Source organism: Podarcis gaigeae (genome assembly GCF_964106915.1).
Source record: "Podarcis gaigeae genome assembly, chromosome: 17".
Classification (NCBI taxonomy): Eukaryota; Metazoa; Chordata; class Lepidosauria; order Squamata; family Lacertidae; genus Podarcis; species Podarcis gaigeae.
In genome coordinates, this window is record NC_139694.1 from 10,064,346 (window position 1) to 10,082,423 (window position 18,078).

General features: G+C 43.5%; 2 long non-coding RNA genes across 3 annotated transcripts; both read left to right on the plus strand.

Moving 5' to 3' along the window:
- The first annotated feature begins 763 nt into the window (after positions 1–763).
- On the plus strand, positions 764–14,939 carry LOC310834485. 2 transcript variants are annotated; one of them, XR_014559256.1, is made up of 7 exons: positions 764–994; positions 2,587–2,786; positions 3,153–3,590; positions 4,194–5,341; positions 5,749–5,808; positions 5,902–5,959; positions 8,009–8,575. It is a non-coding gene; the product is annotated as an uncharacterized lncRNA (long non-coding RNA). The 2 variants fall into 2 exon arrangements; XR_014559257.1 differs by lacking the exon at positions 8,009–8,575 and adding an exon at positions 14,475–14,939 and having other exon boundaries at positions 802–994; positions 4,194–5,808.
- A 291-nt stretch (positions 14,940–15,230) lies between these two features.
- LOC310834486 lies at positions 15,231–17,057 on the plus strand. The gene is made up of 3 exons (XR_014559258.1): positions 15,231–15,493; positions 16,406–16,496; positions 16,922–17,057. It is a non-coding gene; the product is annotated as an uncharacterized lncRNA (long non-coding RNA).
- Positions 17,058–18,078: the final 1,021 nt, after the last annotated feature.

Consider the following 18,078-nt stretch of genomic DNA (forward strand, 5'->3'; position numbering starts at 1 on the left):
CCCCCCCCCAAAAAAAGTTGATGGGTATTGCCATTCAAATTTTGTGTGTGCTGGGTCATGTGATTGATAATATTGGCCCACCCATATTTTATTTAAGTTGGCACCTCTGCCTCCCAGCAACCTGTTACGAAAAGGGAGCAATGCAGCGAGCAGCAGGTGGCTGGAAAGCTAAACAGGATGTTGATGTTTGTGGCTGTACCGTGGGAAAAGGGGACAGTCCATTCACTGTACTGAGCACCGGATGTTAGCTCAGTGTGTCATCTGACCTGTACTGGAAGTACATGGGTGGAGTCTATTCTCTCTGCTGTTGGTGTTAAGAGAGTGCAGACATGTTTCTCTGTACTGCTGCAAAAGACAGAAATAAAGGCATGTAAATACATTTCTGTCTGTCTCTTTCCCCTCCCTGGGGATAGCAGGGAGGAGAGGGAAGGAGTGGTGTGTTCTTCTCACGTTTGAGGAGGATCGCCGATAGAGAGACCTCGCCTGTATCCTGCCGGGAGTCGCAGACGGGGAGGTCAACAAGGAAATCAGCCGGGTGCCTGGAGAGTGGCACATTCCTCTGACTAGGCTTGATTCCAACACAACCTTGTTATTAGGAAGTGGGGCGGGCACTAATATTTCACCCAGGCGCAATGATCGCATGTTGAAAACGAACACATTTGCATCCACTGTATTAATGGGCTGAGGGACTTTTTTATGTGTCCTTATGACCAGCAGGCAGTGGAAGGAGCGAGCCAGATTCTAGTGAGTGAGACTGTCCCTGGCTATATTACTGGTTTTAGCCCTTTCACTGGCCAGAGCTGGAGGAGCTAATGGGCGGGGGGGGGCAAAAAGTAAACAAAGGAATTGTACAGCACGGAAATATTATTATTTACAACTTTAAAAAGAGATACAAGGGGAAATGAAGACAAATGAAAGAACCTGAAGGGCGAAATCAAGTTTATTTGCCTTTCAGGCATCAAGTCTTTGGATGTGAAAAGGAGCAGAGGAAAGGGTCAAGCAGAGTGAAGAATAAATACAGAAAATAGAAGGCTTTTCTTTTAAAAAGGCAACCGGAGAAGCCATTTCATAAAAAGAACGCTGGGGTTTCTGTTACCAAAGTTGTTGTTGTTGTCATTATTTATTTAATTTATATACCGCCCTATACCCGAAGGTCTCAGGGCAGTTCCCATAACATATCAAATATACAAAATGAAAACAATAACAACAAAAATACACAAAATGAAAACAATAACACCCCCTCCCAAAAAAAAAGATTCAGCATTTTAAAAAGGGTATAGGATGTAGATCATGTCAAGTAAAGGCCTGGTTAAAAAGGAACATTTTTGCCTGCTGTCTAAAGGTGTATAATGAAGGTGCCAAGTGAACTTCCCTGGGGAAAGCATTCCACAGGCGGGGAGCCACTGCAGAGAAGGCCCCTTTTTGTGTTGCCAACCTCTGGACCTCTCAAGGAGAAGGCACATGAAAGGGCCTCCGAAGATGAACTCAGGATCCGGGTAGGTTCATATGGAAAGAGGCGGTCCCTGAGGTATTGCAGTCCTGACACATTTAAGGCTTTATAGGTCAAAACCAGCACTTTGAATTGGGCCTGGAAAATAACTGGTAGCCAGTGCAGTTGGGCCAGGATTGGTGTAATATGCTCAAACCGTCTTGCTCCAGTGAGCAACCTGGCTGCTGAATTTTGCACCAGTTGAAGTTTCCGACCTGTCTCAAAGGCAGCCCTACGTATAACGCATTGGATTGGATTGATCTTTATTACAGCCATTGGCCCGTCACACGACAGTTTCCCATACCACCATAATGTACTTGAACCTCCAAATTTAAAACCGCCAAAACTTACAAAAAACAGACAAGAACCAAAGCAAAACAAAAACAAAAGACCAACATCATACATTACAATAAATTTGTAACATAAACATCGCCCTCTGCTCATAAATTAATAGAAGACATCAATGGTGATATCACCTAATTACATCCTAAAACATAGATCATGGTTTAAAGGGATTATCCGAGCCACACAGGAGTCCGTTTCTCTTCTTTAGGGATAGGACGCTGATCAAGAATCTGGCAACCATGAGTGATCTTAGGGGGTCATCATCATTTAATATAACACATTGCAGTAATCTAACCTTGAGGTTATCAGAGCATAGACAATAGTAGTTAGGCTATCCCGGTCCAGATAGGGGCATAGCTGGGCCACCAGCCGAAGCTGATGGAAGGCACTCTGGGCCACTGAGGCGACCTGAGTCTCAAGAGACAGCAAAGGATCCAGGAGTTTCCCCAAGCTACGAACCTGCTCCTTCAGGGGCAGTGTAACCCTATCCGGAGCAGGCAACCTCCCAGGGTTAAACAACATGGGGGAAGGAATTGAGCCCTGCAGAACCCCACATTGGAGGTTCCACGGGGCTGAAAAGTAACACCTTCTTGGAGTGACCATCCAAGTAGGACTGGAAGCACCGTAAGCGGTGCCACCCACTCCTAATTCGGAGAGTCACTCCAGAAGGATACCACTGTCAATGGTATCGAAAGCCGCTGAGAGGTCGAGAAGAATTAACAGGGGCATGTTTCCCTTGTCTCTCTCGACAGAGGTCATCGTACAGGGTGACCAATGCCAGAACCAGTTTCTGTGCCAAAACCAGGCCAAACCCCTATTGAAATGGATCCAGAAAACCAGCTTCTTCCAAAAGCACCTGGATCTAGTCTGTGACCACTCGCGCCAGAACTACTCCCTCCAGAACCTCACTCCAGAAGTTAGAAAAACCAAGACTGGGAAGATTTTAACACAGGTAAGACTTAGAAGTGAGAAGGGTAGGGGGATCCAGGGGGAAAGAAAGCTGTGCATGTGATAAAGAGCAAAGCAGAGGGGGAGAAGACAACATAGTTCCATTTAATTTCATGTTAGCACAGGTTACCTTGTTGACAAAAATGGTTTGCAGCCATTTTGTGATAGCTTCTTTGGGACTATAGATAAGCTCCTTTGCTAATGGGCAGAACTTCATTTTATTTATAATGTTGCTTCCAAGGAGTAGAATAACAAACCCTCTTGAGCAGAAGGCTTAAAACAGGTGGCATTTGGCATATAAAGCTAGGAAGAGGCATTATTATTATTATATTTTAATAATACCCCACCCTTTTTCCTGATGGGAATCAAGGCAACCGACAAGCATTCCGGGAGCCACTTCAGATTGGTGAAGTTAGAAAAGAATGAAGGCACGAAAAGAGACATAAATATTGAACCAGAAAAGGTTTGGAAGCAACTAGGATCAAGAATTGTTTCTGGGGTAAGCAAAAAAGGGGGAAATAACTGAGAAAGCCACAAGGAGCAGCAGCAAAAAGCAACCAACCAAGGGTGAGAGTATTATACCTAATTGTAGTTATTGGGCAACTGCAGAAGAGGGTCACCAAAATATTGTTGAGTTTTCGTTCATTCAGATGTGTATAAATCTAGAAGGTTCCAAACATGCCAGCATTTTGGATCCTCGCCTAAGGTAATACATTTAGAATACCCATTTTACAAAGCTGATGCATCAAACTGCTTCCTTTGTCTGTAACAGTTGCCTTGCTGATTTCAGTGTGAAAAAGCAAATGCCGTATTTTTCGCTCCATAAGACGTACCAGACCATAAGGCACACCTAATTTTGGGAGGAGGAAAACAACAACAAAAATATTCTGAATCCCAGAAGCCAGAACAGCAAGCGGGATCGCTGCACAGTCCTGGCTTATGGGATAGCCGTGCATAGCTTCTCCAGGGCAGCGGGATGAAGGCTCCCCCTGCCCGAAGAGGCTGCGCGCGGCTAAGGCAGAAGCCAAGAGAGGCGCTTAGCTGAAGGGGCGCTGCGCAGAGAGACAGAACTGTGCAGTGCCCCTTCAGCCATGTGGGAGGAGGAACAGAAGGAGACCCTTCTGTTCCTCCTCTGGCTTCACAGGACAGGCGCGTCGCTTAAGGGGCGCTGTGCAGTTCTCCCTCTCCTCGCAGGGAAGGCACTGCGCAGAGAGGGAGAGCTGTGCAGCACCCCTTCAGCAAAGCGGGAGGAGGAACAGAAGGGCTCTGTTCCTCCTCCCGCTTCGCTGAAGGGGCGCTGCACAGCTCTCCCTCTCTGGGCAGCGCCATTCGCTCCATAAGACGCACTCACATTTCCCCTTACTTTTTAGGAGGGAAAAAGTGCGTCTTATGGAGCGAAAAATACGGTAAGGCATTTTGAAGGCGAATCTACTGATGGCAATGGTAGAGGCAGCCTGGTAGAGGCACTGGAGTGAGTAGAGGTTTTCACCATTTTGCCAGCCATTTTTAAGCAAAAAAGTCCAGCAAACGTTTAAGCACATACATATTCATAGTTAGGGAGGATGAGCCTTGACCATTTTTTCCTGTACATAAAGGACAGAAAATTTTGTCTGCTAATGGTAAGGCTGAAATGACTGAGAAAATGTTTGAAACCTTATGAATCCTGACTCTCTGGCCATTTTTACTCATACATAAGGGGGTGGCTGATTGTTCCACTAATGACCAGAGCAAGGCCACACAAAATAATAATAACCCACATTTGTGAAACATTTTGGAATAGAGGTCTGTACCCTTAAATCCTGTAGATAAAGGAGGCATGTAGCTCCCAATTTTCTTTGCCTGGGGTACAGGTATGTATGTTTAGTGCAGGAAACATGATCCATAAATGCTGAGACTTTATTAGATATTTAATTTGACCCAAATTGTATTACTGGCTTTTTGGTGAAAACTTGCATGATAGGGTTGATAGTTGCTGGGTTTCCGACAAATACTAAAATTTGGATCCTCGCCAGTACTTCTGTTCCTAAGGTAATATATTTAAAAACCTGGTATAGCAAACTGCTTCCTTTGCCTGTAACCTCTCACTTGGTTACCTTCAACTGCAATTGAATTATCAGAGGTAGCGATAGGGACTAATAACTAACAAGTAATCTCTAAATGCTCTACCGTAATTATAGCAGCAATACAGTTGTGTGTCTTCTGGCTGAAGGTCACCTAGGTGAGTATCTTGTGCTTGGCTGAGAAGAAAATCTCTGTTGTGTCCTGCCTGCAACTCTTTGTACAAAGATTCTTTCAGGTCGCAGTGAGGGGGACCATTCAAGCACCCTGAGCCTGTTGGAGAAAAGGTAGGCTCTAAATGGAATAATACGTCAAATATGCAAACTAAATATTCCAAAGAGCTTGTATTAAGCAATGTTGGTTATTCAATCCCTTTTTTAGAAGAGCTGCGAACTCGAAAGTCTAATGCAGTCGCTCTCCGTGTTTCTACCTGGAGATACTTCTCTTGTCGGGACACCACTGCAGGGGAGGCCCTTTCCTGTGCCACCACCACACAATAAGGTACATCTTTTGGTGGGACAGCCATCCTTGTTTTGTTCCAGCTCTTTTTTTTTTACAGACCTCACAGAGCTACCTGTGCTGGAAGCAGATCTGCTCCACTGACAAAAGGCAATGTCAGAGCTCTTGATACATCAAGTGAACATGTGCAGTGTAGGTTTGAGAGACACCAGCATTTTGACTGCACTGCTTTAGGTAACCTGCTGCTTTAGCTCCTGTGTCTGGAGGGGAGGGCTGCTGAAAACCCTAGTCTCTTCCAGGTGCATCTCAGGGACACAAGAAATAGAATTTTGCAAGCCTTCAGGAAACTTAACGGCAAGTGAACTTCACACTCTATAATTCAGTGATCTTTTTTAGTAGAATCCTTTTGTGCTGGCCTCTCCATTTCCCCCCGCTCGATCTCTTCACAGTTCTGTCGAAGAGCCCACCACACTCACTCAGGTGAAGCCAGCTCTTCCTGCAGAAGTCAGGTTAGTAAGAACAGTGGTGTTCAAAAAACATTTCTCTGGAATTGGTGGGAAAGAGCCGGGGACAAACTAATGAGTCCAGATTGCTTTTCACAGACCAGCAGAAGGAACTTCCAGGCCCATGAATTCACACTTCAGAGGGACGAACAAAAAGGTGAGCATAAAGGCAGAGTTTTAAGACTGGAACCAGTCTCTCTGCTCTGCACTGCAAATTAATGGCAGTGAAAATGGCACTCTGTGACTTAAACACATCTAGGTGAATATCCCTTGCTTGGCAAGAGATAAAACCTCGAATGTGTTCTGTCTGCAACTTCATAGCTCTTAAGGGTTTTCTTTTTTCCTGAGAGAACATTCTGTATTCAGAGTGTTCTCTCAGGTTTTGCTTTTCACCTTGTTGCATTGGCCAAAAAAAAGCAAAAGACGCTGGTGGTTGGCGCTCCTGGTTTCCAGGACGGGGTTCAAGCCCCTGCGGTGTCCCTGCTTACTTCCAATGCAAGCTCCCTCCCTCCCTCCCTCTCTCTCTCTCTCTCTCTCTCTCTCTCTCTTTATCTATCTATCTCTCCCCCTTAAGAACTAAATGAAGCAAAGTGCTCCTCTGATGCATCACTGGTGTGTGTCTAAGACAAGGTGAATTACATGGATGCTTCCCATCCTAGCACTCCTTGTCATAGGGAACAAAATACTTACTTCTTTTATATATATATATATATATATATATATAGAAAAGAACTGTCTATTAATTTTGCATTGTTTGTTTGGGAAGTAACCTAAATACACAAACAAACGGATCCTATTTAGATTATTCAGAATGTGGAAAAGGCCGGGATGAAAGAGGAAATGGCATGGCATTTACTCATTAGAAGAAGAACAGCAAATATCAGATGCTCAGGTGTCCTATTTTACAGAAGACGGTTGTCATTTTTCAGGGCTTTCAGAGACTTGTGATAAGGACAGGTGGCAGTTCTCTGTATGAAGGTGTCCTCTATTTGAATGGCCGTGCATTCCAGGTCTGGTCTAAAGATACACAAGGAAGAGTAGGGGCACTGAAGTTGCCCATCAACATTGGCAGGAGACTAAGCACAAACACACAGGCCACAGTATTCCCCACTAAAATGAGATGTATAGTACGCCTATGCAGAATTATAGGGTGACATAACACATCAGTCATACTTAAGGTAATATCATATACCCAACTAAGTCATACTCGGAATCACTGAAATCAATGGGTCTAGTGACTCTGACTTAATAGGATATAAACTACTAATATTTTTAAATGCACATCTACACACACAGCATATGCAAATTGGTGCCCATTCATTTGGCCACGTGTCAATGGCTACTCTAAGCACAGACATGTCCAATTGCTGTAATTGGGAATATCTAGGGATGTGATATTGCATGTTCAGTCAGGCCCTTTTGCTTTCTCCTGATCCTGAGGAATGCAGTTTGACCCTAAGTAAGTTTACATAGAAGAAGTCTGTGTGCTTCCAAAGACTTACTCCCTAGTAAGTGCACTTTGGGGCAGGGCTATAGCATGTGTTGTATGCAGGAGGTGGGGTCCCAGGCATTTCCAGATAAGGCTGCTAGGAAAGATCCTTACAGAGCCACTGCAAGTCAGCGATACCCAGACATTAGAAGAACTATCCACCCAGATCTTCAGGAGGGCCAGAACTGCATTGTGAAACATTTTCCACATTAGCTTGTGGAAATTTCTTACTTACTTTGGGGCGGTATATTGCTGAAGGGAACGACACACCTTTCCCTGCAGTGAGATTTTCAAATTCCACACTTATCTGAAACATGCACATTTCTGCTAGTTATCTGAGGAAACACTGTACAGTAAACTGGAAGAGGAAGTGTGAGTCACTGGTGCTCCCCTTCCCCCAAAATGTACATATATTATATATACAGTACTGGGGAATGGGAGCACTAATGACTCGCACTTCCTCTTCCAATATTTATTTTAGTGCGTGTAATTCCCCTCTTTGAGAAAGTTCCAAAATTACTGAATTAGAAAAAAGTGCATGTGACACTAAATGTGACACTCGTTTGATACCAATGCTCTGGGCCTGGTTACATGCCACAGACGTGCTCTGGCTTGGGCAGAGACCAGCTTGTAAAGTTATACATGATTCTACAAACCACCCTGTTCACCATAAATCTACATCAATACTCATAAACCTCTCTGTTTGTTGTTCTACAGCTTTCTCAGAAAATCAAGCATGTGTGAAAGGTCACAGCCACACCATAGATGCGAAGCACATTTAAAACACACGGTCCCCCCCACACACACCCAGAATCGTAGGAACTATAGTTGACCCCTCACAGAGCTACAATGCTTAGCGCCTTTAACAAACTACAGTTCCCAGAATTCTCTGGGGGAAGCCATGTGCTTTAAATGTATAGTGTGAATAGGACCAAAGTTCCACCCGCATTTTGTTGTGTCTCATAGATTTCTCCACTGACAGAGTTGAGGAAGAGCACAGTAGTTTCCTTGCACACGTGCCATTCCTTTCAGTGAGGCGCAAGAGAACTTTATGGCTGGCTGTGCCCTTAAAATATAACTGTGCCTGCAAGCTCTGTTAGAAGATAATAGTCCAGTATATGATATATGTTAGGTTGGAACTGGAATTCTATTGCCACTGCAGTATCAGCTGTCAGCAAATTCCAATCAGATAATGAGACGGCAGACTAGACAGAGTAAGCAGGTCCTGTACTGCTGTTACTGGAATGCCGCTGGGTATCTAACATGACTCATATTCTGAATGTATTTCAGAACATGTTAACACATCATCTGGGGAAATTCTACTAATGGCACTACGCTCTAACGAGAGTATCATAAGGCAATCACCAAAACATGGGCATTTTCTGCTATTCCCCCATGCTATGGAATATCATCAGTTTCTGTGCACAGCTTGTAAAGACTTTACCTTTCCCTGACCCATAAGATTGGACCTAGTTCTTTTCTGCTTGAATCTCTTCCATTTTCATTTGCTCTTACATACTGTTCTTTTACTGATTTCAGGTTGTATTCTGGTTTGAATGATATTGTTTTGTTTTTATGCTTTGTACCTCTAGGAGTTGTTTTTGGTCTGTGAATTATCTCAAGATTAGGAAGGGGACAGACTGGAAGGAAAGAATATCATATTTTATTTATTTAAAAGCATATCAACATATTAAGCCCACTTATAAATGCTTTTAAATAAATAAAATATGATATTCTTTCCTTCCAGTCTGTCCCTTCCTGATCTTGAGATAATTCACAAACCATACAGTAATATAAAAACAAGAAAAATATTCGCACCTATTTGGAGGAAGAGGAGTGGTTAACCATCTGGCATGAAATTGATATAAGCAACATATATTAAAGGCCATTCTAAAAAGAAGTATTTTACTTATTTTGCTTATAGCCAGTTATCCAACCCCTGAGCTAAGGAGATAAGTAACTATACAACCTTTAGAAGACACCTGAAGGCAGCCCTGTATAATGAAGTTCTTTAATGTTTAATGACGTTTTTATATATGTTGAAAGCCACCCAGAATGGCTGGGGCAACCCAGTCAGATAGGAGGGATGATAATGATAATAATAATGATGATGATAATAATAATAATAAAAATGACATCCCTATTTTTATCAGAGAAATGTTGGAGGGTGTGCAAGTATGAGGGATTTAAACAATTAAACCTCCAAACTACCCTCTGTGTCCCAGCTATGCAGATGGCAGAGTAACCATCATATCTCTGTGCCTGTTTCCAAGTTCACATAAACAGCTCAGGAGAATATCATTGGTGATGGCATGGAAAACTGCCAAAAGAGCCATGAAAATAAATAGTGTTGCCCTCCCCTTGTCCCTCTCTAAGCCCAGCCATCAGGGCAACCAAGGCAGTTTTGGTGTTGAAAGTGGAACTGAAACTCAATTAAAATAAGCCTATTAATCAGCTTCATGATTTAATTGACCAATTAAGTTGGATGAAACCAAATACACCTGTTTGCCTGTTGGAATACTAACTTTCCTGATGTGGTACCAGAACAAAAAGCTCTGTTAAATATATAGAATGCAGAAATGAGCTGTAGTACATTGAAAATATTTTGCATATGTGCCACTGTACATCTGCTTTCTAGCTCGTAGGGAATGACACAGAGCAAAAGTTTTAAGTTTCTGCAATTCTTTGGGTAGAGAAAAAAAGCGCCTGATCTTACAGCAGCGTTTTGTTTGTTTTCACTGCTCATTTTCTGGGATGTAAAACCTGTTTTCCTAATCCATCTGATCAAAGTTGGAAAGGATGAATATATCCTCTCTTCAAACAATCATCCAGGCAAAAACAAACAATGTCATGTTACAGCAAAAAAATACTTTTTATTCAGTTTGATGATTCAGAAGTGTTGCTGAATCAGCCCAAGAGCCAAAAACTTCATGTTCTGTTTAGGACAGTAGCCAGCCAAATGCTTCTGAAAAGCTTCCAAGCAGATTCCAAGTGGATCCCTTCTCAGCGTCTAGTATTGTGAAGTATTCAGCCTTCTGTTGTTGTTGTTGTTGTTGTTTAGTTGTTTAGTCGTGTCCGACTCTTCGTGACCCCATGGACCAGAGCACGCTAGACACTCCTGTCTTCCACTGCCTCCTGCAGTTTGGTCAAACTCATGCTGGTAGCTTCGAGAACACTGTCCAACCATCTCGTCCTCTGTCGTCCCCTTCTCCTTGTGCCCTCCATCTTTCCAAACATCAGGGTTTTTTCCAGGGAGTCTTCTCTTCTCATGAGGTGGCCAAAGTATTGGAGCCTCAGCTTCAGGATCTGTCCTTCCAGTGAGCACTCAGGGCTGATTTCCTTAGGAATGGATCAGTTTGATCTTTCAGCCTTCTACATAGATATAAAAGCTAATTGGCACTAATAGATTGTTTTTGTACAGCACTGTTGACATGTAAACATCTCAGTACATTAAAATACATGAAAAAAATACACGCGAGCCAGTGCAGTCAGAGGTTCGAGTGTCAGACTAGGACCTGGGAGACCAGGGTTCAAATCCTTGTTCTTGGCCATGAAGCTCACTGGGTGATCTTGGGCCAATTACTGCCTCTCAGCACAACCTACCTCACAGGGTTGTTGTGAGAGGGGGAGGAGGTGAACCATGTGCACCACCTTCAAGTTTCTTGCAGGAAAGACGGGACGACAGTGTAATAAATACCTAAGAAATACAAGGAATGCAACGGCATTCAGATTTCAGACTGTCTTGGAGCAAGAGGGAACTGCAGGTTCTTTTTTGCTCATGACTGTAGAGTCATATTTCTTCTTTTCCCGTTGCAGGGAGACAGCACCACTCATTTGTAAAGGACTCCTTCTTCACATTCTGTTAAGTTGTGGGTGAACATATCAGACAACACAGCGATTCTTCAAACAGCTCTTGCTTATTCACAGGCCAGGACAGAACTGAACTAAAGGGTTCAGCCGGCCTGCTTATATAGAGCTCCACTACAACGCAACAGTAACAACTTTCTGTAACTATCCAATCACTGAACGTCACTTTCACTCCCTTATTTGCATATGTGGACCTGAGTGAAAACTATCTACAGTATCCCCCTACTGGCCCAGGGTGAGAACTTCAGTGCATAACACATTCCATAGTTGTGAAGCAGAGGGGATTTCAGCAGATGTAGTTTGCATGGCAAGCATCCAAGATCTCTGAGTGCCACCTACACAACTGTTTAATAGTTCTCATCTGGCTATCTTAAATCTTCTCTACCTCTATCTACATCCATATTATTATTGCTTCCTCTAGCTATGATTGTGTCTGCTAGGTTTTGGAAGCTCAGGCACAACCCTCAGTGTCCAAAGCTCTCACAGAATGTCTGCAAGATTTGCAGCTGAAAACCAGAACTCTGTATTTGGAAAGGAAAAAGCCCCAATCAGGTACCAGTCTAACATTTTATAGTTCAAGGAACCCTCAGATAAACAGGTTTGAAATAAGCCAGACTTCCCAACAACTGAAATACAAACAGACGCACTGCTAGAATTTTCAATGCCTTGCTGGATCATTATCACTAGTTGGTACCAGGCTGATCCCGGAAAGCTGATTAATTAATTAGTTAATGATTTAACTGTGGCCTCGAAGAGTAATTGTTAATGATTTAATTGTGGCTTTGAAGATACGGAGAACTGTATTGTTAGCAGCAATAAGCATTTAAGGAATGCAGCAGCGTACTTAACAAATCTGAAACTGAAGTTTTAGTGCCTGAGGTGGAAAATGGAAACGGTGTTCCCGGTTTACACTAATTAATGTGGTGGAACACATTCTGTCTACTGGGGAATTCTCCGCCAGCCCTATTAAAATGAACAGAAATTAAGCAGGAACATGAATGACAGAGTAATTCCTGTTCATTTCAATTGGGTTTTCACAGACCGTTCTGGTGAAATATGCTCCATGGTTGTTAAGGACAATCAAAGAAACATTTGAACATTTTATTGTAGTATAGGATTGAAATATTTTTTTAGGATATACAACCAGAACCAGTATCCATGCCTCTCTTCAAGAGCATTGGCGATTCTTCTACGGTTTTCCATGACATATTTTTGTGAACATGGATTTTCAGCTCCAACAAAAATGAAAAACAAGAAAAGAGAAATACTTCTTTTTTGTTGATGAGGAGAGTTTGTTTGTCTCAAATTAGGCTGAGTATAATTGAGATTATCCAGCAGACGAAAACTCACACTTCTCATTGAGCTTGTATACATACCTAAGGTACATATATTCAGGGAAGTTTTTAATGTGTGACATTTTAATGTATTTTTAATCTTTGTTGGAAGCCGCCCAGAGTGGCTGGGGAAACCCAGCCAGATGGATGGGGTACAAATAATAAATTACTATTACATATGTAAGAGGCTTGTTTATATTTTGGGAATTATTCATGTTCTTATGTAGCTCTTATGTTTTCTGTTTTCTGGATGTCCCGTGATTGTATGATTTCAGTTGCGTTCTATGTTTTAAATCAAGCGCTGCTAGGAATTGTTGCTTTTTGTTTTCCAAGCTATTTATTATCAGTCTTGGAATAGCGGTCTGCCTTCCTGCCATGGCCATACAGTTCTTCGCAATCTAGGAAGTGCTGAAGCCACATAATTTTCAGTTAGAAAGTTACTGGTTGTTAAGTTGTGGGTGAACATATCAGACGACACAGCGATTCTCCAAACAGCTCTTGTTTATTCACAGGTCAGAACAGAACTGAACTGAAGGGTTCAGCCAGCCTGCTTATATAGAGCTCCAGTACAACGTGACTGTAACAATTTTCTGTAACTATCCAATCACTGAACATCACTTTCAATCCCTTATTTGCATATGTGGATCTGAACTATCTACAGTATCCCCCTGCTGGCCCAGGGTGAGAACTTCAATACATAACACTGGTGGAAGGCAGCTTTCCAAAATCTAAACAGGGACTGGAGTCTCATTGCACAGCTCTTGCTTGTGGTGACTGGAATGTGTTGACTTTGGTAGGGCTGCAGTTTTTAACCATGCTGTTTTAATCACAATAGGACTTGTACAGCACTAGTTTAGGAAAATACACCATTATATATATGTAGAGTGCCACTGTCTCCTCACTACATGCATACAGTGCATCCTTGTACTTCATGGAAAAGGGAGGCCAGTATTATTTTCAGGCAATATTTACTCCATACCTCTTATTTAGAAATTAAGCCATATTACATGACATAAGTTTTTGAATTCATGTGTTGTTTACACTGGCATATCTCTTGCTGAAAAGCTAAACACACACACACACACAGTTTTAAAATGTGAGGGAAACTTCCTTCTGGTTTGATGCAGTTATTCAGCCTTTCTGTTCCTCTGCACCTGTCCTTTCTGTTTAGGCTGTGCACTTTAATGGAGCACAAACACAGATATGTTCTGCACAATATCCTGAAACACTCTGGCTACTGATTTCTGAAGGTCACGCTCCTCTTAAGAAACAACACCACCACTGAGACAGAGGCTTGCTGCTCTTTTTTTTTAAAAAGTATTTTTTATTAAACAGTTTCAACATAACAATTATCAATCCAAGTAATCAAATACATTATTTTTTCCCTTCCCCCCTCCCTCCCTCCCTCCCCACCAAGGACTTCCCCTCTCTGACCAAGGACAGCTCCCCTCTCTGATTTCTCTACACATATTGTTCTCTGCATGTTATAAAATTGTACATATCCTTGCCTTGTCTATCCTATATTCAACCAATAAATTTGTGGATGTTTATTCAAAAAGAAAGAAAGAAAACAACAACAGGCCAAAGAAGTTTTATACACACACTCACGCAAAACCAAGCAGTTGGCAACATCAGTTATATTCCACTGTGGCTTCTAAGCTGACTGGCTGTAAATAAAAACTAACACTTATTAAACTTTCTGAAAGAAAAATTATAATGCAGTGGTGACCGTCACCAAATGCACATGATCTTGTCCTTGGAGCAACCCCGTCCTCTAGGGCCGCTGGATAGTCTGCACCTCTTGCCTCTTCCTGGCAGCAGTGGCAAATGATGTGCGGAGCAGAGAGAGCAGCTGCCTTAGGCAAAGGCGGTTTCTTGCACATGCTGCGGAGGTAAGTGCAGGGCAGAAGGGGCTCCTCAAACTGGGAAGGCAGCCCATTTAGGAGAAAGAAAACCGGTCCTAAACCTCTCTTGCCTTGCAGGGTTATCTTCGGGAGAAGAAAAGGCCAGGGAGAAAATCCTACACAAATCAGGAGCGGATTCCCCAAGAGACAGCACCCTATACACCTCCTTTTGGCAACTCCTGCAGTTCAGCTGGTGCCAGATGCCTCACTCTGCTTTCCTTTGGACCACATCAGCAAGGCCAAGAGGAGGGTTTTGCAGTCCAGGATCTCCACACACACTGTTATGTACTGAAGTTCTCACCCTGGGCCAGCAGGGGGATACTGTAGATAGTTATGCAAATGAAGGATCGAAAAGTGACGTTCAGTGATTGGATAGTTTGTATGCAAATGAAGGATCGAAAAGTGACGTTCAGTGATTGGATAGTTTTAGAAAATGGCAACAGTTACATTGTTCTGGAGCTCTATATAAGCAGGCTGACTGAGCTCCTCAGTTAGTTCTGTTCCAGCTTACAATAAAGAGCTGCTTTGGAAGAATCGCTGTGTCATCTGATATGTTTGCCCACAACTTAACACACACTGCCCAGGCTTGTACCCTGGAGAGGATACAGTGGTACCTCTGGATGCGAACGGGATCTGTTCCAGAGCCCTGTTTGCATCCTGAAGCGAACGCGACCCGCGTCTGCACGTGCATGGGTCGCAATACGCCGCTTCCACGGATGCGCGTGACGTCGTTTTGACCGTCTGCGCATGCGCGAGCTGCGAAACCCGGGCCGCCGCGGAGCAAAACTCGAAAATATTCATCCTGAAGCTACTTCAACCCAAGGCATGACTGCAGCTTCTGAACTATCCTTGAGGGTAGCCCTACATTGGGTGCATTGCAATAAGCTACGCCGTGTCCCGGTCCAGGAACGGTAGTCTTTCTCCTGAACCGAACATATTTAAAGGTGCTTTTTTGTATTTTTCACATCCATAATGTGAATAGAGTTGTTAGCTGTTGTCAGCAACTGTCTGGCCTTCTCTTATCTCTTTAACAGCAACATGACCTGCATAAATCAGCCAGTAGTACTTTTCTAGATACTGTACAGAGATAAGCAGAGGTAAGCAAACCAAGCTTCTGTCAAAGGCACAGAAGGAGGAAGAGCAGGGGGCCCATAAAAAAAGTTGGCAGCCTTAAGAGTACACCTTAGATTGTTAAAGTGTATACCGCAAAAGTGGAAGGTGTGGCTTTGAAAAACAGGTGTTTGAAGAAGAAGAAGAAGAGTTTGGATTTGATATCCTGCCTTTCACTCCCTTTAAGGAATCTCAAAGTGGCTAACGTTCTCCTTTCCCTTCCTCCCCCACAACAAACACTCTGTGAGGTGAGTGGGGCTGAGAGACTTCAGAGAAGTGTGACTGGCCCAAGGTCACCCAGCAGCTGAGTGTGGAGGAGCGGAGACGCGAACCCGGTTCCCCAGATTACGAGACTACCGCTCTTAACCACTACACCACACTGGCATGTGTATCCTGCAAGTGACCTGTGCCAGAGAGCCGGGATGGACTTCATCTCCCTGCTCAGTGAGCATACATTGAATGTCAAACTCAGGCTTATTGCTTTGTATCGTAGGAATAATGAATTATTTCCCATGGGGCATTATGATTTTATTAATGTTAGTGGAATGCACATAGTGTCATATAAGCAGGAAAGCAGTAGCAGCTGATAATGCTAAGTTTGCAGGTTTGATCCCCGTATGGGACAACTTCATATTCCTGCATTGCAGGGGGTTGGTCTAGATGATCCTCAGGATCCCTTCCAACTCTACAGTTCCAGGATTCTGTTATTCCATCCTGCATTCCTGGAGCAGAGTCTGTTTTGGAGAAACACTAAGTGAGGATTTGAACTCCAGCCTCTATTTCTGCGAGCCCAACACTCTTAAGGCGCTCTCCCTACACCTGTTCCCCTCTAGGCGTTTTGAACGATGGCTACCTCCAGACAACCTGTTTATTAAGCATTCATTCTGATTTGCTTTCAGGGAGAGCCGAGCACTTGCTACCTCACAACTTCGAGCGCGATTTCCCTGTCACTTTCCTTGCTGCAAAAAGGCCCATTTGCCCTGGAAGCAGGTTTGTTGCACAAGAGCACCAAAAAAACCCCTTTCGTTGCACAGCCTGAGTTTGCTGGTACAGTGGTACCTCGGGTTAAGCACTTAATTCGTTCTGGAGGTCCGTTCTTAACCTGAAACTGTTCTTAACCTGAAGCACCACTTTAGCTAATGGTGCCGCCTGCTGCTGCTGCACCGCCGGAGCACAATTTCTGTTCTCATCCTGAAGCAAAGTTCTTAACCTGAAGCACTATTTCTGGGTTAGCGGAGTCTGTAACCTGAAGCGTATGTAACCCGAGGTACCACTGTATGTGATTGAATCCTACATGGAAAAAACCAACCGTCTGGAAGCAGCCTAAAATTCCTATAATCCCCAACTGGCCCCACTGGGGAGCTCTGGGAAGTGTAGCTCTCTGAAGGAAACAGGCATCTCTTAACTACTCTCAGCAGGCCGAAGAAACTGCCTTGAAACTGGGGAGCAGAAAAGAAGCGAACTCTGGTTTCTGCTGTTGGAACAGGGGACTTCACACCACTCATCCAGACTCCCGACAATAACATCAAGGCAAGAGAGAGACCAACCTGGCTTCCATCAGAGCTTGCTTCTGCCAGAAACAACACCCAGCTCCAGTTCCCTGCTATTGCTCTGGGAGTGCCATAGGAAAGGACACTCTGGCTTCAAGCATCAGCCAAAAGAACAAAATCTGCCTGCCGTTATTCAAGCAAGAACACCAGCAAGGGCAGGTCTGCCGGGTCCTAGCAAGCTATAAATGCTTGCAATGCTTATAGCTCACCATTCTGTTTTGGCATTAAAAACTGATTTTCCTCCCGGCGCTTTCCTCCTTCGGCTCCCTTTCCTTGTGCGTTTTGGTTTTTTTAGTCCATCAGCTCGATGGCAGGTCCTCTCTCTCTTTTTTGCTGTGAGCCGCTTTGGAAGACAATATTTATCTGAAAAGTAGGATAAAGTAAGTAAAATAAAACACTGAGCTGTATATTCTTGTCTTAGGCTCCATCTGCACTATAAATTTAAAGCAGTATCCTAACATTTTAAACAGTTGTGGCTTCCCCCAAAGAATTCTGGGAAGTGTAGTTTTTCTAAGGGTGGTGAGAGTTGTTAGAGACCCTGCATCTTCCCCTTACAAGAGCTAAAATTCCCTGAGAGGTTTAACAGCCAATCCCTCTTCCCAGGGAATTCTGGGAATTGTAGCTCTCTGAGGGGAATGGGCATCTCTTAGCAACTCTCCATATGCATAGGAAACTACAGTTCCCTTGATTCTTTGGGTGGTACTGCTTTAAATATATTGTGCAGATGGGGCCTCAGTTATATGGTTTTAGAAGGGGCCAGGCCACCTTAGGACAGCAGTGAGTGGGCATTTGTCACTGAACGTTTTCTGGCTCAGCTGATAATGGTTTCATCTTCTGTCTTTGGAGGGGAATTTTGTTATTTATTTATGTAAGTTGTTTGCATCGTTTATACTCCACCCTTTCTCAAGAGACACTTGTGGGGCTTTACGTCGTCAAAAACAGCAAAGCTTACTAAAATAGGATTGAAATGGGGAACCAAGACAGAAGAAAAAAGTCAATAACCTAAAAACAGCTCCCAAGGC